Raw genomic sequence first — 25,254 nt, 5'->3', positions numbered from 1 at the left:
TGTTCTTAAGGTTTCCAGACATATCAATATTTAACCGTCTCACTAAACTTTGATTATTCCAGTATAAAAGTCCTGACTTTACAATATAATTGTCAATATTCCTTACAATGAAGAGCTATATTAATGCAGGGCACTCTGGGCCTGTTGTGCTCCTGCTCTGGGCATGTCTGAACATGCCTGGGCCTGTTCTGTGGGGGTGTAGCCATTTCCATACACGTATGGTGCCATCACCCATCCCCTCCTCCTCCCTAACTCAGCCCATGAAGGTGACGTCATCTAGGTGGACCAAGGGGAAGCTTGGCTCTGCCCAGGTATGTCTATAATATTACTCACAATATTCTATCATTCCTTCAATAAAGAACAGGCCACAACTGAACAGGGTGACTTTTGCAGAAACCCAAGGCTTTTTGAGTGTTTATTCAATGTAGCACTAAACTAAAGCAGCATTGATCAGCTGGTGATAATGAGCCAGATGTGGTCCCAAAGCAATCTTATATGGCCCCTGGTACTAAACCCTGCGTACTTTTAATCAAGATGTGATAAAACGTTTGCACACAGTTTCATTTGTAAGGGGGGTAGGAGAGATGAAAAGGTTGTTAGTCATATTCCACAATAGTGCTATACATTCCTTTGATGTGTACATGCTAAGGCACCACTACTATATGGTGGGGTTGACATTTATTATAGAGCCTAATTACCAAGAGGTGATTGCTTTCTGCAGCAAAATAAACCTTCAGCCTCTAGATCATTCTTTGAAGAATAGGAAGAGGTTGTTGGCCAAGTTGGCCTCAAGAGGTTGGCCAACTCTGCTCTGAAGAATAGGAAACTCAGGAAAATCCTTTCTTTCCATACAGTTTTAGCCAGCATATAATTGAGTTATGGCAGAGGGGGATGTTCTGTTTTGTTATTTTCCACTTAATTCTGGCCACTCATGTTCCTAACTAGTATCCTAGTTTTTTGTTGTTGTTTTTAAAAAAATCAATCTCAGGTTAAATTAAGATTGTTGGAGGCTAAAGATATTTCTTTCATTCAGTGTTTCAGACAACATGACAGCAATGCCTCAGAACTATGTGCATATTTTGTGAACATTTCCAGAAGAATAATGCTGAAATGTTAATTATCAGTTACATTAAACTGACATTTTTATTGGATTCTAGATGTGCATAAATTAGTTACAATTATTCCACTGAGGTGATTCATTTGAATAAAAACCTCACAAGCAGCTCGGTCTAGCCTTGGTAGATGGCCTTGAGGAAGCTGCAGTATTTCACTTGCAGTTCCTTCCTAGTAATATGTGCATAATGCTGAGCCATCTTTCAGAGTTACTGTATGCAAAATGAATGTGGTAAGGAAATTGTGGTCTATCCAGTAGCTTTTATGTTTTGTTCTTTAGAAGTTTGTCCTGTAGATAGTGCGGGGGTGGGGATAGAAAGGAAATAGGAGAGAAAGGAGAATGAGAAAATGGAGTTGTTTCTGAATAAACTCTTAGTTAAATCTATATAAGATTACTTTGTGTTTGTGAGGGAAGCAGCTATAAAACATTTTGCAAGGCGATTTTGAACCAGCTAAGTATGTGAGCCTGCACAGCTTATGAATGCTCCTGCAACTTCATTGCATTGCATTACTGGCACTCCATTCCTGAACTGCTTTCTACTATTGCTGCTGCTGATTGTTTTTCCAGCTTCCTGACCTGCACAACCCGACGGTACTTTTCTTCTTATCAGTCTTGGACTCTGTTGTTCACAGGATGCCCACTGCAACTTGACTCAGTTCCCACCACCACCTTTTTTTCTTGTCTACCCCAGGATAACTTGCTCTTACCTGGAAACAATGGAGGGCCTGTTTCCGCAATTACCTTCTTACCATACAGACCCCTGATTTTACTCCAGCAAAGCAGAAGGCTATATTCCTAAACTGACTGGGCCCTGAAGGCAAAAGAATATATAATCATTTGCCCTTTCGGCCAACTTGGAAGGGGGTGCCAATTCTTATGACACTGCTCTTTAAGCCTTAGGTGATCATTTCAACTCTACTTTGAATGAGATTGCTGAATGTAACAAGTTCTAGACTAGATTCCAAATGTCTGGTGAATCTATCACTCAGTATGTCACAGCATTGCATGCCTTAAGTGTAACCTGTGAGCTTGCCATATTTAATGATGAAATGATCAGGCATCAGACTGTTATGAAAACAAATTGCTCCAAACTCCATGAAAAACTGTTATTGGAGCAGAAACCTACCTTGGATAACGTTATAGAGATGGCTAGAAGGGTGGAAAATGCTCTTCACTTTGCCAAATCACTCTTTGGTACCCCCAAACCCACTTCCTGAAATCAAGACTTTTCAGTCTAAATCCTTCAAAATCCATCCTTCTCATATGACACTGCCCCAGAAAGTGGCACTGCAAGAAAGGAGAAGCTACCAATGCTACCTATGTGGAGACTCTTAAGGATGTGTGAATTGGATTGAGGGTTTGGTTCGGGGGGTTGAGGGTTTGGTTCGGGGGTTTGATGGTTTTGACCCCCCAGTTTTGACCCCCCCCCCAGTTTGGACCTCCCCCCGGTTCCATCCAGACTGGGACAGAACCCCACCACCAGTTTGCAATTTTCCCCCCAATCTTTTTTTTTTTTTAACCTTTTCTCCTGTCCAGGGGAGTTCCTAGAGATGGCGGAGGTGTGTGTGAGGAAGTTCTCCTCCTCCCACCAGACTTCAAAATGCCCCCCTCAGGCCTTTTTGGCCTGTTTTTTGGCCCATTCAGGCCTTCCTAAATTGGCACAGAGGCCAAAATGGCGGCTGCTGCACATGCAGAAATGGCCTCTGCAAGGCCTGGAATGGCCCGAGCCTTGCAGAGGCTATTTGTACATGTGTGGTGGCCATTTTGAAAAAAATTTAATGGCCTCTGTGCATGCACAAATGGCCTCTGAGAGGCGCTGGGCCATGCCAGGCCTCACAGAGGCCATTTGTGCATGTGCGGCAGCTGCCATTTTGGCCACTGCACCAATTTAGGAGGCCTAAAAGGCCCAAGGGGGCATTTTGAAGGCTGGTGGGGGGGGTTTATGGAGGTTCTCCCCGCAGAGGGGAGAAAAGGTAAAAGAAAATTTCCAAAAAATAAAAATAAAAAATTCACGAACCCACCCGAACCGGACCAAACTGGGGGCGGGGGTCAAGGGGTGCCGGATCAAACTGGTCCAGTCAGGTTTGAGTCCAGTTTGGACTCGAACCGAACCAGGCCAGCTGGTACCATGTACACCCTTAAAGACTCTGCCCACAAAGCCAATTTTGCTCACTGTCCTGCATAGAAGGTCACTTGCAACAGGTACAAGAAAAGCGGACATTTTGCTAAGGTTTTCAAGTCTGCTGTCCACTCCATTACTGATTCACTATATGAGAAGGATGAGGCAGATGAACCACTTCCTGACAGTGTGACAGAATCAGGTTCTGCTTCTGCACATTGTCAGGTTAAACTGAATGGCTTTGGAGTGCAGATGCTGGCTGATTCTGGTTCTCTGTACACTATCATTTCCCACATAATTTACAAGAAACTAATTACTACATCAGATCTGCACTTACAGCTTTCAGATATCTCCCCTTGGGGATATGGAGGTTCCCCTTTTGCCATAAATGGATATTTCACAGCTGTTCTGGAATATAAAGGATGTATTGCAGAGGAGAAAGTATATATGTTTAAAAAAGGAGTCTCAATATTGGGCTGAAAACATCAGAAAGATCTATGGATCGTGTTAGACCCAAATTGCATTGAACCTATATTACAGATGATGGAGCATCCATGTGCTGCTGTCATTGCTGATTTCTAAGGCATTTTTGCTGATACTCCTGGCACTGCCATACATTTCAAACATAAAATTCAGATGAAGGCAAATGCAATACCTGCACAACACAAAGTGAGGAATGTACCCATAGCTTTGCTCCAACCACTTAAAGAAGAGCTCTTAATACTGCCGCATGCTGGCATCATAGAGCTTGTTGATTAATCAGAATGGGTCTCTCCCATTGTTCTTGTACGGAAATCAAATGGTACACTTTGAATGTGATTAACAGGAGACCACCTAAAAGACTTCAAGACTTTGTCACTGAATTTTAAATAAATTCAATTCTGGTTGTTATAAAGGGGAAGGGATGTGTTGTATTCTATCTATGTTGTATTCTTGTGGTTCTTTAGAAGTTTGTCTCAGTGGGGATCCTGGAGAGAGTATAGGGGGAGTGGAGTCAGAAGGGGGAAAGAGGGAAAGGAGAAGGAGGAAATGGAATTGTTTATTAATAAACTCTTAGTTGAATCTATATAAGATTACTTTGTGTTTGTGAGGGAAGCAGCTGTAAAACAAATGTGTATGCAATTCACCTTGAGTCTTGTGGTTCAGTGCTGTGAGCAACTGAACAGAGGCAGCAATTCACAGAATCCAGTGTAATGATTCTAGCACTGGCAGAAGAGGAAAACCTTTCTTTTCTTTGTTTTTTCTCTAGGACAGCACCTGCCTTTAGCAGTTTCCCTGCTCAGGACTGTGTTGTACAATTGCTTTTGCACTGTTCTGGCAGAAGCAGGAAAATGACAGTCTCCTGCTCTTTCCTTAGGCAGTGTCAAGTAGCTGAGCCATGGGCAGCAGTCTCTAATGGGCACAAATCCAAAGCCAGGGCTGGGAGAATCAGCAGCTTACTAGAGGTTAAGCCAGGCAGGCAGTCAGAAGCCAGTAGTCAAAAGATGCCAAGGGCCAGAGGCAAGTTTATTCACCAGGAGCCAGAGGGTCAGATAGAAGCCAGGAAGAAACCAAGGATCACACTGAGCAAGAACAAGACCACTTAAGAGGAACGTGATACTGAGGCAAAGCCTGCCTCAGCCTGGAAGCCTTTTATACTTTCTAGTACAAGGATAGGCCACAGAGTGATTTCCTAGGGCGGAGCTTGCTGAAGGCTAAAGAGTCAAGGATGTTAGCAGGCTTCCATAAGAGGCAGTGAGGTGCAGGATTACAAAGCAGGCAGGCTGTGACAGGCAGCTGGCAATTCAAAATGGCAATGCTAAAAACAAAGGAATCGGCAAGACAGCCCAACACATTAATTCATATGGAGGATTGGTTCCATTTTCCAGGGGCGCCTCAGCATAATGCCCTCCATGGGCCCCCTTTTACCTTAGTGGGGTCTCCTAAAGTCCATGATGGATAGGAGCGGGGAGAGAAGGAGATGAAGATCATCATCATTTTGGCACCTCTGAATGAAGGCCATGAGCACAGAGGTAGTCTCAGGAATTGGCAGTGGGCATTTCTGAGGCCCCAGGACAGCAGCCTGGCAGCCCCTACGCTGTTCATAAGATTCCACTTACCTGTCTGCCCAACCTTTCCAATCCAATTCTCAGCTAACCCTGCCTGTTCACCTCCTTTACTCTTTGCCCTGCCTTACTACGCTCAACCCTCTGCCGCCCCACAGTATTTTTCCCCAGCTGGGTAGTGCACTATAGGATTATACTGGTGCCATCTCCTGGCTGCAGGAGGCACAGTTGGTAGACTGCAGTGGTATACATTACTTGTGCTGCTACATCTTAAGTCGAGCGCCAAGAATGGGGTGCCACAGTGCTGCAGTGAACAATAAATCTGAACATTAAAATCAATCATTCTTTTACCATGTTCCCTGCATCAAGGCAGCTGAAAAACATATGCTAATGGGAAAAATATATTGTCTGTGAATCTAATACTTGCAAAATTAGCACATCAATCATGAAAATTAGACAATAACGTCTTCCTCCAAAAAAAATCCTGCAAAAATATATTACAAAAATAATTAAGAGATAATGTCATTTGGATAAAGCTTCATCACAAGACAATGAGCTCCATTTGCAAGATTAAAAAAATGACAAATCACAGACATTTATCAAAAACTATCAAGTCACAGGCATGTTTCTTCAAAGCAAGAGACACATATTCGTTGACAACATTTCATTACAATGACACTATTTCTATTAAAGTGTATGATTGATGGATGCTTAGGGCAACTGAGTGACAATTTGTTCATCGTACATTTTTTGAAGCACTGGATTCTGATTAGCTTTAGGAACAAAGCTTCTCTCTTACCCAATTGGTGTGAATAAAAAATAGATTTAAAAGCATGAAACAGTTGATACTCATTAATAAAATGGCTATTGGCTTCTATTAAGCAATTAAATGTGACACAACATGATCTGACCACAAAATCTCCCACTCATATTTCTCCAAAAATGACTGTTAGAGCGAAGCCAACGGCTGAATCATTTCCAACTTTTAAAAAGAGACTGGCAGTTTTTGATTGCAGGATATATTCCAGATTATTTTCAAAGGCATTTTGGCCATTCCTTTTGGCAAGAAATGTGGCTGTTTTCAAAGGTCCCAGGTAGTGTTCCTACCTAGGCTGGGACATTTGGCTGGATCAGCTGGCCTGTCCTCCAGCACCAAGTCATTAGTGCTCTGAATAAAAGACAACGAGGTGGTTCTCACATGCAGCCTTACCCAGGCTAGGGAGGCCCAGTAGGGTTAGGCAGACTGAGAACTGCTAGGACCAGTGCTGCCGAGCCCAGCTTTTTGCCAAGGTGAAAGGCACGAGCACGCCATTAACTCCAGCTCTGGGATTGCGTGTTCGCTCAGGTTGTGTTCAGCCTGAGCAGACACAGAGATGGGTGCCTAGAGCGCCTGTCTCCCAGGAGATCCCATCAATGCACCACACTCAAGGCACAATGAATTGTGGGATATCCAGAGGCCAGAGTGCATCGTCCTGGCCTCAGGAACTCCACACTGCATGATGCAGTGCAGATTGTCTGGGAGCACAGTACATGCTCCCAGCAACGTAGCTGCTGTCGTCTGGGGAGAAGATGAGTTGGACTAGGCTTCTCAGCTGCCTGCCCTCCACCTGCCCCGCCCCCCACAGCCTGGTCATGCGAATGGCCCCAATGTGTTAGTTTAGGAAAATTGCACTGAACTGGAATCTAGCAAGGTAATGTAATTTCTGTTCTATACCTCAATGTGAGACACAGACCACATTTGTGACCTTTTTTCCATTCCACAAACGTCAAATATCAACTACCCAACAATCACAATTTTTATCACTTAAAGCATTTCTTTTCAACTCATATCACACGAGTGCCCCAGCCACCTTGTCACCACCTTGTGCTTCATCATAAGTCTATTTGTCACCCCACCACTGCCTCACAAGTCCATTTCTGTCAAGAATGCCCACATGCTTGTCAGAAGCCTGACATCCCTGCCCTGCCCTCCCCTCCAACCTAAAATTACCTAGGATTGGGTGGGGACCAGAAGAAAGCCTACACAATGTACTCAGCCTCATCACTCACCTTTGGGAATGGCTTCTGTGTAAAAGGTATGAGTTTTTTCTTTAAATCCCTTTTAGGTTCCCAAGTAGCACCCAGGATAGTGGGGCCTGTATTTTTTTAAGTGATGTAGCCATAATTCCTAGCGCTGCTTGGAGACCTAAAAGGAACAACAGCAACAACAACAACAACCACCCCCATACACAAAACACTTCTTTTACACAGAAGTTGTGCCAGAATTCAAATGGCAAGCCTGCTGTGTTAGTGCTCCAGATAGAGTGAAGAGGACCAGGGGTGTAACAAGGCTGGAGTGGGCCCAGAGACCAAATTTTAAAATGGGCCCCTCGCTAATACACACATACTTCACAATATATAGCCATGTGACTTGCTTCTGGGGGTCCCCTCGAGGCGTGGGGGCCCCCAGGCAGCCACCTCCCCTTGCCTAATAGTAGTTACGCCCCTGAAGAGGACATCACTTATGCTGTCTTCTGGGCCTGGCCCCAAGAAAGGGAAGGGAGAGAGGGTGTGGGGAATCAAACAAAAATGTCACAATTATGATCAAATCGAACGGGGCACACTTGACAGCTGGGAGGGGCAAACTCACCCACCCCAATTTTGTCATTTTAGGACTGACAAAAGGAAGTACCTCTTCACATAGTGCATAGTCAGTCTATGGAATTCTCTGCCACCAGATGTGTTGACAGCCACCAGCCTGGATGGCTTTAAAAGGGGCTAAGACAAATTCATGGAGAGCAGGTTTATCAGTGGCTACTAGTCTGGTGTCTGTGTCACTTGAATCACCCCGACGAGCTCTAATTGATTCAACTCAAATTGATTTGCACATCTCTACTATCCAAGGTGCAGCAACACCAACTGGACCATGATTTTGGAGTGACCTGCATCTGAGAATCATCAAATCAGATATTCTAATAGCCTGATTTGGTAGAGAGGAAAGCCTTTCTGTTATTGCCATTATTAACTGGGAGTCAGAAACTCTTGCTGATCTAATGCAAAATATCCAGAGATCTACTGTTAGATCCCAAACTATCTTCTGCTCACCCCACTCTAAACTATTCTGCATTGTTTATTCATATAGTGTGAGCTTTAATACTATTTAAAAATGTGAATTAATTCCGTGCATTGTGGCCTAGATTGTCATGAAACATGTTATAATAATACACTGTGAACATGTGATTAGGACATCATTTATGCTCACTCTTGCTGAAGGTCAAGGAAAACCAGAGGATTTTATGTTAACATGGGCATCATTTTTTAACTTTGCCAAAAACAGCACATAAATTGTGAATACGTCATTTCAATACAAAGCAAGGGTGTGTGGCCAAGATGGCTTCGGGTGAGCAGCTCCCTTGAAAAACTCCTGGAATTTTAAGAATATTTTAATAGTTTCAATGGGAGATTTTAACAAGGGTTTTAAGCTGGGGATGATTGCACCGAGATGGGCTTGAGTATGAACTTTCTGTGTTATAAAACAAATTATTTGCATTAGTTCAGCATAAGGGAGAATTTGAATTAATACTTTGTCTATTCTTACTGGGTAATTTAAAAGAGGGAAGCGTTAGGCTGTTTTCATTTTCATTTTTCTTTGCTTATTTAAAATTTTATGTAGATGATATAAGTACTTGATTTGAACAATGCATACTTCCTTGCATACTTGGATGTATACTTGATAATTTTTCTTGTTAATTCCTTATAGAAAATCAACAAAGATTACATAAAGATCTGGATCCCTGCCACTAAGTTCTTCATTTATTAATGTTCAAGGTCTTGGAAATAACTAAGTGACCTGAATCTGGAAATCCAAGTGATGTTTCTTTTTACAAACAGATGTAGTTAGAGCATGTGCAATATTTTCTTGGCATGGTTACAAAATTTTCAGTTAGTTCTTAGAATCCTGGAAAATCTTGGTTGATTCTGCAATCCTATATAGATTTACCTGGGAGTAAGCCCCATAATAAGCAGTGAGACTTGCTTTGAATCATACTGTAAGCCAGATAATACCAGTCATCAAACTGACAAGAAAGGCTATCCTTCTTGCTCCAAGTGACCCGATAATCGGTCCAGATGCATTCAACAAAGCGTGAAATGTACACATTTATGAAAGTATACCTTTGCCTCTTGGTTTCTGGAAGAACCATTTATATACTTCAAAAGGCAACATGATAGGTACAGAACTCCTCCAAGGTGAAGGGCTGATCCTATTCAAAAAGGTTGCACCGGTATTGTAATGAACAAGGAAGCTTGGTTTATTTTTAAAATAAACATCACAATAGACAACAGTGCAACTTTTTTTCTTTCTCTGGTAAACAAGGTTTAGCTAATAGAAAAGCAGCTTTTCTAGATTTTTTTTTTTTAATTATAAAGGAACAGCTGCATTAACTTTATAATGTATAAGATAATCCAAATGAGCTAAGGTGAAATCACAGTTTTAATTTTTAGTTCTAATTAGAATCTGGAAACACATTTTCCACAAAACAAGGCATATGGTTTAACCTACACAGACTACATTATTTGTATATTGCAGTAATTATGCCTACTTTAAGAGTCAGTATACAAAGAATAGCTAAATGTAGTCCTCTATCACATACTGAATATATGTTATGGTTTTAAAAGAGTTACAAATGCATACTTAATTGCACTTTGCCTTATAAACAGAGTTTTTAGTCCAGGTAAAGTATTTATTAATATAATTCACACATAATTCAGCAACCATGGATGATCAGTCTCTTCATTTCTAATTATATCATAAGGATTTTGGTGGCAATTATTTTAAGGTAGTTTTGACTCTTGGGGTTTCTATAAGTTTTGATCTGTTGTGTTCAGTCCTTTGGTAGTGATTTTACGGGTGTGTGATTTGTCTGTGCGCTGCTCTTTTACAAGGAAGTTTGAGGTGTTTGAGAATGCCATGTCTGTGGCATTCAGTTTCTCACGTTTTCATGGGGAATGTCTTACTGATTTGCTTGTTTTTGTTTTGGTGAGGTTCATAGAGTGGTCCTCTGTGGGAAGGGCTAGGGTAGTGGAGGTAGAACCTCAACCATATTTCTTATTGCTCCCAAGAACCACTGGATCAGTGAACTTGCCCACCAAAATCAACAACTGTATTATAAGAGTTCATCCACTCAGTGCTGAATAAATGAATGTATGAATGAATGAATGAATGAATGAATGAATGAATAGATTAAAGACAAATTATATTTAAATATAAAACTTGATTTTTATTCTCTAGACTTTCCTACCAAGGGCTATATGCACACTATGAGCCCTTTCTCATGATTATGTGAGAGGGCTACCTGGCAGGCACAGGCAGCAGGGAAGGCTAATTAAACTTACCTTTCCTGCAGATGATTGGTTAGTCCTTACTGGTTACACAAATCGTATGCCCAGACAGTCACCGGCATTCTCTGGCAGCACAGAGGGTCGGGGGCTGGGACGTGTCATCTTAGCTCCCTGGAAATCCCATAATAAACTCTGTGAGAGCATGGTGCATTTTGGGGATCTCCCCAGCGCTGACCAGGAGCCTGCTCCTTTGTTGGCGCCACATGGTACCAACACACAATCATTTAGTCCAGGTTAACATCAGTTAATGGGTAGGCCTCTTTGCAGGGTTTTCCGCCAAGGCACCACCGGCAGTTGCATGGCTGCTGACGGTTTTTATGAGCAGGCAAGAACAGGCTTGATTTCCGTAGCCCGGTCTTGGCTGCACATGAGAACAGTCTCTATGAATACTTATTTAGGCTGCCTCCACTCCCATATGGCTGAGTCACATTGGCTGGCACAGGGTACAGGGAAGAATTACTCAGGACTTGGAATCACTGCTTGGGTTTGAGACTTTCCTTTTCTCATGTACTTGTGTTCAGTGCTGCTGTCATTGTCAACAGTAGATTTCTGATATTAAACTTAAAATCTGCTTTAAGCAGAGTATAGCTTCTTAGAATGAAAACAGTGAGCAGCTAGCCTATATCCAGGGTCAGGTATGCGACTCAAATTAAATTCCTTTATTTACCATTTGATTGTATTGACTAATTATTGATTGTGACTGCTTGCATAGATAAAATCATCAACTGCCCAACAAGAGCAACCAAGGACAGCCTTCCATTTGGCATTCCTGCTGTGGCCACTTGATGTTATTAATTGCCAGTAGCAGATGGATGACCTAGCCCTCAAATTTCTATCAGGTTATTATGACATGCTATCAAATGATCCCTTTTTTATTCCTATATCATTTTCTGTTGATCTGATAGAAGTGTTCTGCACAACATTGATTTGTCAGCTGCCTTGAGCATTCCAAAAGAAAGAAAAGGTCTTTTTAAAACAAACAAGCACCAAACTTGCATATTGGATTATTTGAGCTATTGGGGTCCTGAACTATTGTGATTGGATTTGAAGTTTTTTTAGTGTCCCTGGAGTGAAGCTCCAGAAATCCACATAAATGTCCCAGGGGTGTAGCAAGGTTGTAGGGGCCCTTGGACAAGATTTGAAAATGGGCACCCCACACCTGCCTTTACCACCTCCTCCCCCATCCCCACTGCTATCTCTGCTTATCTATCCCCTGCCTTGCCCACCCAGTGGCCTGCCTTCACTACCATCTGCCTTGGCTGGGATGGCCACACTCCAGTTAAGCCACCACAGCCTGATGATGTCACCAAGCCAGCACAACAGTGCCAGCTTGATGAGGCAGGGCAGCCGCAGTGCCAATGAGAACGGCCTGCCTTAAAGGGGTCACCTGGCCTCCCTGGGATCAGAACATCTATGACCATACTGGCTCAGAGAGCAGCCAGCACAGGTTAGGCTGAATGCCCAGTGCAGGAGTGGAAGGAAGGCAGCAAGAAGCTCATGGGCACCCACAGCCCCTGGACATCTGCCCACCTGGGCTGCCTGTTTAATGGTGGCTATGCTCCTGGATCTTTGATAGCATCCCAGAACAATTTTGTTTCCTTTGTGCAATCTCTCCCTCAAAGCATCATATTGCTTAATTGCCGGGTGTATTTTTGCTATGTTTTTGCCGAATATATTTGCAGTTAGGATGGGTTCGATGGAAATGACAAGGCCTGTGCCCTTCCCAGATTTTAACAGCAAGTGAAACTGACCAGTTCTGATGAGGTGTGCTGAAGCCCAGGAATTTGGGACTGCACAACCTGAAAGCTTTCATTTTTCTTTCAAGAAAGTGACAATTCCTGGGGCCACTGGTGGGGGGAAAGATATCTGGTCTGTATCTGTAGCACTCCATATGGCCAGAGCACTTAATTGTGGGTGGAGCTGAGGATGGATCATCACAAAGATGCCATTTTTCAGCAGTATAACCATGAAACCCTGATATGTATACTGGCTGTGAGACGGTGTCAAAGCAAAGCACACTGTTGAGATGGAGGCAATGAGGCTGTTCTCACATGCAGCCAAGATCGGGCTAGGGCAGCCAAGCCCAGGCTTGGATGCAAGGACCCCCGGGATCATCTTGACAACAAACCCGCCTGTGGAGCCAGCCTTTTAAATGAGGTTCAGGGAGTGAGCATTCCCTTAGCCCCATTTTCTTGCTTGTGTACAGCGCCAGCTGCTTTCAACTGATGCTGCAACATTGACAGGTGCCTGCCCATCACTGGGGGTATCGTGCGGTGCACTGTGGGAGTTCCAGAGGCTGGGACAATGCATCTGAACCTCCACACCTCTGTGCTGCCAGAGGTAGCAGGTGGCCATCTGGTCACGCTATCCACATGCCCAGCAAGGACAAAAAAGTTCATCTGTGGGGAAGGTCAATTTGAGCAGCCTTCCCCACTGCCTGCCCAGTAGCCCTCTCACGGGCTCTATAGGTGAGAAAGGGCTCTATAAGTATCCATTGCCCTAAGACTCTAAGGACCAATGGCCAAATTTAGCTCCCACTTCCATTATTTCTTCTCCTACACTGCAGTCTCGCTTTGCTGCCTTCTTTGTCATCAAGCTTTCCAGTTTCATGAAAAGATGGGAAAGGGAAGTGGCAAATGTTCGACACTGCTGACAGTACCACTGAAATAAATGTGGTGTTTTAAAATAAACCATGTTTGGCGAGTGTTTTCATAGTTGCCATAAGAGATCATAATCATGCAGAGATCATCCCCTGCTAACTGGGCAAAGAGGCACCTTTTCAAGTGGTGATTCTCTTTATTTAGCAGGGGGAGAGTAACTGGCCCTATCTACCCCCAGCACAGTACTTCCAGTGACTGTTGCTGGTGTCTATCTTGTGTTTCTTTTTAGAATGTGAGCCCTTTGGGGACAGGGAGCCATCTTATTTGTTTGTTATTTCTCTGTGTAAACTGCCCTGAGCCATTTTTGGAAGGGCGGTATAGAAATCAAATTATTATTAATCATCATCATCATCATAGGTTCTTCTCTAGGAGCCCTGGCTTCTGAGAATAGTCAAACAGTACTGGACACAAGTATTGGTAATTATGGATCACCTCTTCAAGGGATGTACACCTTGCATCCATCTTGGTAACCTTTTCAGTGTTGGGTGAAGTCTGTCCTGTTGAACAAATCTTATGGTGGCTGATAATCTTTATGGTGCTCTCAAGTAGAAGGAGGCCCATGTAGGATAATTTGCTGAGGTCTTCTGAAACCTGCAGCTAACACTGCCCTCCAACTTTTATTTTATTATAAGTAAGTTATACAGATTCTATGAGTTATCTTGTTCATTGTTTCATTTTTAGACCTTGCTGTCAAGTTATCCTAGTATGATAGTAAGGATTGTTCCTAGGGAAATCTTGTGGTTTTATTGATAGCACTAGTGCCCTTCAAAGTGTGTGAGTGGGTGAGTGAAGTATTATTTTTATGCATTGTTCATCAAGACAACTCTTGAAGTGGGGAACGCCAATGGCGTATTGATTCCATTTCAAAAATATGAGATTCAGTACTGTTCTTAAACTGGTGTGCATTTATGATATACATTTCTGAGGGCATTTGTAGTCTGCTCTCAGAAATATATAGCTCTAAATCAATTCCAGAATTCTCTGAGAAATTTGTCCATTGACTTTATTAGATACCTTTTTGCTGACATACTTGACCTTTCAAATGAATGGTTGGCTGTTGGCATGGTGACTCCTAATCAGATCTGTTCATGTTGCATACATGTTTCTCCATGGTATACTGGAGAGAATTAAGATATCCAAAGCAAGTACAAGGATAGCTAGAGAATGGTCACATTTGCACATAACATGGAACCGCAGTTGAATGGGCCATTGATTCCATAACCGTTGCATATGAATGCAGGCAAATGGGGTTCGGCATTGCAACAAACCCAAGGGTTCGGATTTGTGACTCCAATCTGAACCCCTGTGTTTTAGTGGCTTTCATCACCACAACCCAAGCTTGGATGTAGCCTGCAATGTGTCCAAATGTGGAACTGCAGGCTGTGTTCCTTGGAACCAGAGTTGAGGGAAGAATCTGACTGTAGAGAGGGAGCTCTCAGTGATATCCAAATTCAGACAGGGAAGCAGGGGGAGTGGAACCATGGGTCCATTTGACCAGTGGTTCTGTGTTACATGTGAATGCATATGAGGCTGAAATATGAGGCTGAAACATTCTACCAATTCATTCATTCATTCTACCAATTCTCATTCATATGAGGCTGAAACATTCTACCAACAGAACATCTCCTGGAACCCATCTAAGGGCCATGCCATAGCAGTGATGGTGGCAAAGCCAGATTCATAATGAAGCAAACTGAAGCGATCCACTCAGGTGGTGGATTTCTGGGGAGGGTGGCAGCTGCTGTCTCTGTTCTGCCTGTTGCAACTTCACCTCATCAGCCACCTTCCTCTTCCATCACTGCCTCACTTGGCAGCACTGTTTGCAAAGGGCCACTCTGTCATCACCTAAAGTTTGTGGTGAGCTTTACCTTGGTGGATAGGAAGGGACAGAGGGAATGACAAAACAGAGTTACTGTCTTCAGAGGAGAGACACTCCGCTATCACTGCACAAGGGCCATAGGCACAGAGGCTGTCTCAGGGATTGGCAGTGAGGGTAATGAGAGTCTTGGGCCCTAGACAGTTGCCAATGATTCTGACCCCTAATTTCAGCTTAATTTAAAAGGGAAATTGGCATGGTATTAATACCGCAGGGAACATTTTAGTGTAAATGATTATGTTTTTTAAAAAACACATGTGCTGGAAGAAATGCATGCCTTACTTCTCAACAACACTCTGCTATTCATATACCTATCCCACTATCTATTAGACCTCTAAATGCTTCAGGGTCATTTGCAAACTGAGATGTTCATGGTTCTTGTCCTGATTTTGTTTCCCTCCTTTATTTCCCTGCAGGTGTCCTCGTGTATGTTACTTTTAAGCTGATTAATTTCCTTCACTTTTGCTTTAAGCCACTTTCAATCCTATTAGCTTTCATATTCTACCTCAAGCTCCTGCATTTCTGGATAGGGAAGGATTCTGTATTCTCTTTCTTTTTAAAAATATTGTTGCATTTTTATGATGAGCTTTTATACATATAATCATACACAGAAAATGACTTGCTTTCTTAATAAGGTAAAAACCTCTGTGATTTTATATAATTCCCCCCTCCATGCAAACCCATTGCCTTTAACTTTTGTCTTTTCCCTCACAAAGGATAAGGATTTGAAAAGCAAATGCTATCCCTGGCTGATGCCTTTTACTCGGCATTTTGTTTTCAATAGCTTTCTTTCTTCCAAACATTTTACATTCTCCGCTTGCAGCATCTTTATCCCCTGCTCTTCAGAGAGGCTCTTCATGATATCTCTGGAGGTTTCCCCCTAATTTTTCAGCATAAGAATTGAAGCGTCTATCATTAACAATACTATACACATTTCTTTTCTGAACAATCAATGGAAAAGCTACACAGGTTCTAAAGGGCTAGATGCTCAGAGCCAGACCTCTGATATCCCGGTAGGATATTGGGAGACTACTGAGTGTGGGAGACATTCAAAGAGTTTCTAAGAACAGTCTTCTAAAAATATTTTGCAAAGGAGAAATGGTTTACTTCTTTGCAGAAGCAATACTGCAATATTAGACTAGCTGTTACAAACAACCAATGATATCCCCAAAGCAAACAGTCAAACCAGAACCGCAGCTTTAGATTCATTATAGGAAAATAAATCTAAGATTAGAAGTAAGACTGGGGTTGTGATCTAAACCTATTCTCTGGATAAGAGGGGTTTGGATGACTTCATGGAGGAGAGGTCTATCAATGGCTACTAGTCAGAGGGCTGTGAGCCACCTCCAGCCTCGGGGGCGGGGTGCCTCTGAGTACCAGTTGCGGGGGAGTAATGGCAGGGGAGAGGGCACGCCCTCAACTCCTGTCTGAGGCTTCCAGCGGCATCTGGTGGGTCACTGTGCGAAACAGGATGCTGGACTAGATGGGCCTTGGGCCTGATCCAGCAGGGCTGTTCTTATGTTCTTATGATTAGTCCTATTCAAAATGGCAGATGATTCAAAGGTATGAGTGTTCTATAGAATGGAGGCCCCGCTATTGACTGGTCTAGTCGGATTACTGCTTGGGAATTCTTGTGAAGATCTCACAAGCATTGATTGCATACCTCTACACATAGTCTCTACATCAGATCTATGAGCAAATTTGCATGTACTCTTAGACACCAAAGGGCTGTTTCAGAGGTTTGCCAGTTTCCCAGGTTCTAAGCAGCCCCTGATATGCAGCCCCAAATGTTTGTAGAAGTAGTAATTCCTGAGCTACTTTCCCATGATTGGAAGAATTGCTTATGTCAAGCAGTGACTAGGATATCCTATGTTAGATGTTATTTTAACCATGCAGCTTTACCTTTAGAGGCACATGGGATTCTATTAATAATAATAACAGTGATAACAATGACGACAACAACAACGTACCAAATTTGGAAAGAGAAGCATCCAGATACAGAAATAACAGAACAAAGGCTAGCAGACCAGAGAAGATTCATAATAAGAAATAAAGTATTCACAGGAGTTGAGCTGGAAGAACTGCAAAGAGCAACACAGGCTCAAGATATGGAAGAAGAATTACCACCAACTGAAGAAGTTGCTCAGGCGCAGGTGGAGGAGGTGTTGGAAATAGAGGATGCCACTGTTGCTGAACTGTTTCAAAATCAAAACCAGGCAACCTCCCCTTTGCCTTCACCTCAAAAACCCGAATGCCGTTTAACAGAAAAGCAACAAGAACTAAAGCAAAAAACTGAGCACATGAACCAAACAACCACCAGGGTTCGACTTCCAGCTCTAAAAACAGTTGCCAAAAAACATCAAGAACCTGGAAGAAAAAGAACATTACAAATACTTGGGCATTCTCCAGGCTGATAACATTGCACACACTGAAGTTAAAAGAAAAATGGGAAGTGAATACATCAGAAGAGTTAGAAAGATCCTCAAGTCCAAACTCAATGGTGGGAACACCATACAAGCCATCAATACCTGGGCTATACCTGTTATCAGATACACTGTAGGAATAATAGACTGGACCCAGGCAGAGCTAGAGATGCTAGATCGTAAGACCAGGAAAATCATGACCATCAATCATGCTGTGAACCCCTGCAGTGATGTCAATAGGCTATACCTCCCTCGCAGTTCAGGTGGAAGAGGAATGCTGCAAGTCCATCAAACAGTAGAGGAGGAGAAAAGAGGCCTTGAAGAATATATCAGGGACAGTGAAGAAGATGCACTTCAGATGGTCAATAACGCAAAACTATTCAACACCAATGAAACAAAGCAGGCCTACAAGAAAGAACAAGTCAAGAACCGAGCAGAAAAATGGAAAAATAAGCCCCTGCATGGTCAATATTTGCACAATATAAGTGGAAAATCAGACATCACCAAGACCTGGCAGTGGCTTAAGAATGGCAACTTGAAGAAAGAAACAGAGGGTTTAATACTGGCTGCACAAGAGCAGGCACTAAGAACAAAAGCAATAAGAGCAAAAGTCAAAAAATCAACAACAAACAGAAAGTGCTGCCTTTGTCAAGAAGCAGATGAAACAGTGGACCACCTAATCAGCTGTTGTAAAAAGATCGCACAGACTGACTACAAACAAAGGCACGACAAGGTAGCAGGGATGATACACTGGAACATCTGCAAAAAATACAAGCTACCTGTAGCCAAATATTGGTGGCACCATAAAATTGGAAAAGTTGAAGAAAATGAAGATGCAAAAATATTATGGGATGACTGACTACAAACAGACAAACATCTGCCACACAATACACCAGATAACTGTAGTCGAGAAGAAAGAAAAACAAGTCAAAATATCAACATAGCAATACCAGGGGATAGCAGAATAGAAGAAAAAGAAATAGAAAAAAAATCACCAAATACAAAGATCTACAAATTGAAATGGAAAGGCTGTGGCAGAAAAAGACCAAAATAATCCCAGTGGTAATTGGCGCCCTGGGTGCAGTTCCAAAAGACCTTGAAGAGCACCTCAACACCATAGGGGCCACAGAAATCACCATCAGCCAATTACAAAAAGCACCTTTACTGGGAACAGCCTATATTCTGCAACGATATCCATAACAACAACAACATTGACAATAAAATCCAGCCATCCTTGGTCCTTGGGAAGGCCTCGATGTCTGGATAAAACAAACCAGTCAATAACACCTGTCTGACTGTTAACAAGTTAACAAGAGTTAACAAGAGATAACAACAACTAGCTGGGCCGGGCGCAGAACATCTGCGCATCCGACAGGCCCACCCACTGCCACTGCTTTTCCCCCCCCGCCCCAGCCCACCCGCTTTCTGGCCAGCGGGCTGGCCCACTTTCCCCCCCTCCTGCTTCTCGGGACCCCCCCCATGCTTTCAGGCTGGCGGGAAGCATGGCCAGCCCACTTCTTTTCTCTCCCCCACCATCTCTGCCTCCCCCCAGGGTTTCTGGCTGGTGGGCCAGCCTGCCACCTCCTCCTGCCCACCTGCCAATTCCCAGCAGCGGCTGCCTCCTCCTGCCGGCCGGGCTGGAGCGGGCCAGTCCACCACCACCTCCTGCTCCCGCCGGCCAGGCTAGGCCATCCCACCACTGCCTCTTGCTCCTGCTGGCCAGCCTGCCACCACCTCCTGCTCCTGTTGGCTGGGCCGGCCCGCCACCACCTCCTGCTCCTGTTGGCTGGGCCAACCCACCGCGGCCTCCTGCTCCTGCTGGCCGGGCCAGCCTGCTGCCAGCTGACATCCCTATTTTCTCCCCATCTCCGTCACTATCCTATCCAGCAGCTGCTCATGAACTCTCACCACACATGGGATTAGTGACGGGTACGTTTAAGAGAATTATATATAAAGATACTAATTACTAGATTAAACTATGCAGAGCATCTGCACGCTAGTACTTTATTGCTCCTCACCCCCTGCCACAGCCCCCCTCAACCCTCACCTGAGCCGTACTCCTGCTGCTCCTCCTCCATCTTGTTGCTTCCATTCCCCTCATCCCTCCATCCCTTTACTCTATCCCCTTCACCCTGGTCGCAGCTGCAGTGTTGTTGGCACCTATTTGCCAAGCTGCAGCTTTCTATCCACAGAGACTTCCCTCATTTGAGCCCCGCTCCTGCTCCTCCCCACAGGAGCAGCAGCGATTGACCGGGCCCTTCCTCGCTGCTGCCACCATCATGGCTGCTTGTTCCCCTCAAGCCACTGACAGGCCTGGGCCCATCCCTTGCCCTTCCTTCTTTCTCTCTTCTCCTCCCTTCTTCTTCTCTCTTTCTCTCTTCTCCACTCACTCTTCCCCCCTCCCTTCCTGAGTTAACAGATCTTGTTTCCTCATCTAATTCACACAACAGCAGCCTCCTTCTCTTAAAGGGGCTCATTCCTTCCTCACAACCACTCTCTTCACAGACCCCTGTCCACTATCCTTTTATATATAGAGATTCCTTTCCTCTACAATCAAGAACATCTTTCAACCAGTAACAGTTGCATTCCAACTGACCTTAACCATCACAGGCTCCTCCTCCCTATCTGCATATGGAATCCCCACTGCCCAATCACCATGGTGCTTCTGCTCTCACAGGCTCCTCCCCCCTATCTGCATATGGCGTCTCCACTGCCTAATCACCACAGTGCTTCTACTAGTGAACTCTCACAAGAACTGCCACACACAGGATAAAATAAAAAACCAATTTAAAACAGATTAAATTACAATTAAAACAATAGATAACATTACAACTAAAAATGACGTATGGACTGGCTCCAGACTAGGTTTTGGGATGTAAATCCATGCCTTGATCCAGGCCAGGTTTCTATGGGCTAGGCCCCTGGACTTTGCAAAATTTTCTCAGCTCCTACAGTCAACCTCTTTGCCCCCCTACTAAAATGACATTCCCACACAACGTGCCTTCACAGCAGGCCATACTTCGGCACAGTGCAGGCCAAAGCTAAGGTGGGAAGGAATGCTGGACTCTAGGATTTCCCCCTTCATCAACCAAACATAGCCTAAGGCTGGGAGAGGTGGCATTTGAGGTGGCAACCAGGAACAGTCCAATAATAGGATAATCCCCAAATGATGATTTCCAGTGTTATTCAGAAATGCAACCATGCCTTCACAATGCAAAAATCAAATTACTCCGTTCTGCTAGCATCATGAATGGCTTACAATGGTAAATGGAACAGAACAGCATAACTCTAGTAAAACTATGTCCATGTTATTGAACCCTAAATGCCAGAACAACATTAAAAGCACTGGGGAAACCAATAATGTAGTTTCTCTGGGCTCCTTGGAGGAAGACCGGGATATAAATGTAAAAAATAAAATAAAATAAATATACCTATACTCATTTTTAGCTGGATCTAGCCCGTTCAAGCTGGACCCATCTTGAAACAGTTTTGCATCCTGTCTCAAGTGTAGTTCAAATGATTTTTATACCTATTTTTACTACTATAGCTCAGCCATACATCATTGGAACTTTTGTTTGGGAATGTTCTTGGATCTTGGTCTCACCGTGAGGTCTCAGGTTGAAGGTATGACCAAGAGTGCTTCTCATCCATGTCAGCTGATACGACAGCTCCTCCCATTCCAAGAGAATGATTGTAATACAGTGATGCATGAGCTGGTAACATCCATGTGCTCTATGTAGGGCTGCCTTTGTACATAGTCTGAAAACTTCAGTCAGCCCAAAATGTTGCAGCCAGATTGGTCTCCAGGGTAGCTTGGCGAGACCATATAATGCCAGCTGTACTGTCTGCCAGTATATTTTTGGGCAAAATATTAAGTGCTGGTTACTATCAGAGCCTGTCTGTCTGGTGTCCAAGTCAATGTTGCTGTCAAGGTCAAGAGCAGCTCCTTAAAGTCCTCCCCAGTCTGCAAGAAAACACAAGAGAACACTTTACTGGAAGTATCAGGTTCAGACAGTCTCCCCCCCAGTCTGCTCACCAGATAGCATGGTTCCAGAGCAAAAGGAATGCAAGGCATTCCAGCTAGGGCAGCAGTCAGGACTCAGTCAGGTCAGCAGAGTAGCAGCAGTAAAAGCCTGGGTCTCTAAAGGCCAACACAAAGCAGGGGTTTCCTCTGAGTCAGAGGCTCACCTGTAGCAGGCTCAAAGAGACCTATTGCTTCCAGCATCTAGCTGCAGCCTTTAGATTTGATTTATAGCCAGACTTAATTGTTCTCCACCTTTGACCAGCTGACACAATTTCAGGATTTATCTGGTTTGTAAAGCAGCCATCTGCTTCTCCTGAGTTCTTCCACCTGTTGTCTGAGTCTAATCAGTCTCCTCTCGCGAGGATACAAAGGTTCCTCAGTGTTCTGCTCTCCATTCCCTGTCTCTGCTACCTCTGATGGTTCCAGTTATCCTGAAGCTTTGGATATGCCTCGGGTATCTGCTGTGGGCTGACAGCTAGTCTCTTCCCTTCAGGTTCCCCTGCAGCTGCTGGCAGATTGCCAGCTTCCCCTTCGCCATCTGAGGACGGGGGCATGACAGTTATTATCTTTAAAGTCCTGAACGGCTTAGGTCTGGGTTAACCTGAGAGAGCACCTGTCTCTGCAAGATCTCCACTGCTTATTAAGATCATCAGGAGACGTCTGTCTTTGAGTGCCACCAGTTCATCTGGTGGCAATTTGTGATTGGGCCTTCTCAGTAGTTGCTCCCTAGGTTGCTCCCTAGGTTGTATTCCCCATGGGTATAAGAGGTTTATCATTGCTGGAGGCCTTCAAGAAAGCCATAAAGATCCACCTCTACAGCTTGACTTTCAATAATATTTACATGATTTTAATGGTATTTAAATGTGAAGCACCCGGAACCATTTTTGGATGGGTGGCGTATATATGAAATAAATATAAAAATAATTTTTCTGGAAAATATCACCCATAGATTTTCCATGCGAAAGGCAATTGTGATGTAAGATTAGTAGAATTCTGAAATGTTATTTATTTATTTATTTATTTATTTATTTATTTATTTATCTATCCATTTTTATAACACCTTTCACAAGGCATCCCAAGGAGGTTTACAAAAGTTAAAATACAATAAAACTTCATAAAAATCACATTTTAAAATGTAAAATTAGTTAACCAGTAAAAATCATAAAACACACACACACACACACACCCCAACCAACAACCATTTAAAAAACAACAACCTAGAAGCAGGAGAGCTGAGAGACCTGGCAGCCCCTAAAGGATAAAAGGCTGAAAAAAATTAAAAGGTCTTTAGTTGTTTTTTAGAAACAGTCACTAGGTGAGCATTCAAGAATCTGTGGGCAACCACAGAGAAGGCCCTGTCCAGTGTGCAAGACAATTTAGTTTCTCTCTCTTTGCACATGGAGCAAAGGCTCTTCTGATGACCTTGTGGGGCGGGCAGAAATTTTATTTTATTTTATTTTATTTAGCATATTTTATACCACTCAAAACTTATGCCATGTCCTATCAAAATATGATAGGACATGGAAAACCTTAACAAGATAGGTATTCTCACAAGTATGCATTTGCTTGCAAGGGGGGAAGCCCAAAACACGTTTGTGTAAATCTTCTCTGAACTTTTGCTTTGTACATTCATTTCAAAGACTGAGTGACAATGAAGTATATTATTCCATCAGGTGGCCAATTCTTAGTTGCAGATTAATAACATAAGGGCATAGGAAGCTGCCTTCTACCGAATCCATCTAGCTCAGTATGGTCTACACTGACTCCCAGTGGCTCTCCAAGGTTTCAGGCAGGAGTCTTTCCCAGCCCTACCCGGAGATGCCGGGGATTGAACCTGGGACTTCCTGCATGCCAGCAGATGCTCTACCACTAAGCTATGGCCCCATCCCCTAAGAGGAATATCTTGTAGCAGACAGTGCTCATATGTAGTCACCTATCCAAATACAAACCAAAGCAAACCCTGCTCAGCAAAGGGGGCAACTCATGCTCCACAACACAAGACTGACTCTTCTCCCCATCATGATAAGAGCATAATGATGTGTATAATTTTTGTTTATGTTACTGAGCATTTCCCCTTTCCCCCTCCCTTGATCTACATACAGGCAACAGGTATGTAAATGCTTATGAATTATGAATGCAGAAAAACTGTTTGTGAATATGTAGCTACCATTAGCCCTAAGAAGACTGTGCATCACTTAGATAAATGTACCTTTCTTACTGGAAATAATGCAGATGGATATCACACTCTTTAAAGGCCTAACAAAATCAAACATATGACTGTTAAAAAAAATGTCCAGAGAACAACCTGTTGTTGCAGCTGCCTGCTGCAGGTACAGGTGTCACAATTCTGTTTAGCTTAGATGTGGAGCTGTGGTAAATGGAAAGGAAAATAAGATCAGTGTATGCTACGTCAAGCAGGCAAATTTATTGTGTCCTTAAATGTGCATTCTTCATTTTTCTATTTGGTTCCCTGTTCTTGGACAATATAACATGGCTTGCACTGCCTGCTGAATCTGAGAACAATTACACTCAAGTCCGATCTGGGAGATCTGCAAAAGATGTGCTTTTACCAAAAATAAAAAATAAAAATCCAAGCAGGCTAACTCCTTCTTTGTAACTGATTTTACTAGGGATGTGCATGAAACAATTCGGTGCGTTCAGAAGGGATGTGCCAAATCGCTTTGGCACAGTCCACCGAAGCATTTCGGCAGGGTGGGGAGTAAAACCTTTAAGGATGAGTAAAGCAGGTCCTTACCTGCTCCTTTACTGCCCCACTGCTTTTCCTGCTGCAGTGCTGAGCTGCTCAGAGATCCACGCGAGGCTGCTGCACTGATTCAGCAGCCTGTGAGCATCTCAAGGATGCACAGGGCCACTCCATATGCACAGCAGCCATGTGCATCCCGGCACCGCATGCAGGCTGCTGGGTCAGTGCAGCAACCACGCACGCACCTCTGAGGAGCACAGCAGGAAAAGTGGTTAGGCGGCAGAGGACCAGAGAAGGATCTGCTTTACTCGTCCTTCAAGGTCCCACTCCCCACCACGTTGAAAGGCTTCCTACACATCTTTAGATTTTTGTTGTTTTAATGCTTTTAAGCAACATACTTATTTGTCAGGATAGGCCAAGAACACAGCAAAAGCATTGGGAAAAATCAGAATTTTCTGTAAATGAGATACAATTTACATGGAATTACATTGACACTGAGTAACATGCTGGGCACACATGCCTCCAGAAAAGCAACCTCTCCCTACCTTAGCAGCTGAGGACAAGCAAAGCAGCAACAGGGGTTAACTATTAGGAGTATTTTCCTAATGTTTCCTAATTAGGAATTGTTCACTAATTATAACAGCATTTAAACACTGGAACAAGATGACTAGGGGAAATGCTGCTAGAAGGTTTCAAGAACAGGCTCAAATAGCAGCTGTTATGTGTGCTTTAGGCATACAGGTGGAAGGTGCTGGTCTTTAGTATTTTAATTCCCGAAACAAAAAGTCAAAATAACTCACTCATACTATTCTTTCTAAAAATGATACACAGATATAGAGACTGGGAATTGATGCCCCCTGGGGCGTATCTAGGGTAGGGCAGGCAGGGTACGTGCCCTGGGTGCCACTTG

This window comes from Hemicordylus capensis, chromosome 4 (genome assembly GCF_027244095.1).
Source record: "Hemicordylus capensis ecotype Gifberg chromosome 4, rHemCap1.1.pri, whole genome shotgun sequence".
Classification (NCBI taxonomy): Eukaryota; Metazoa; Chordata; class Lepidosauria; order Squamata; family Cordylidae; genus Hemicordylus; species Hemicordylus capensis.
This window is presented reverse-complemented; position numbering follows the sequence as displayed.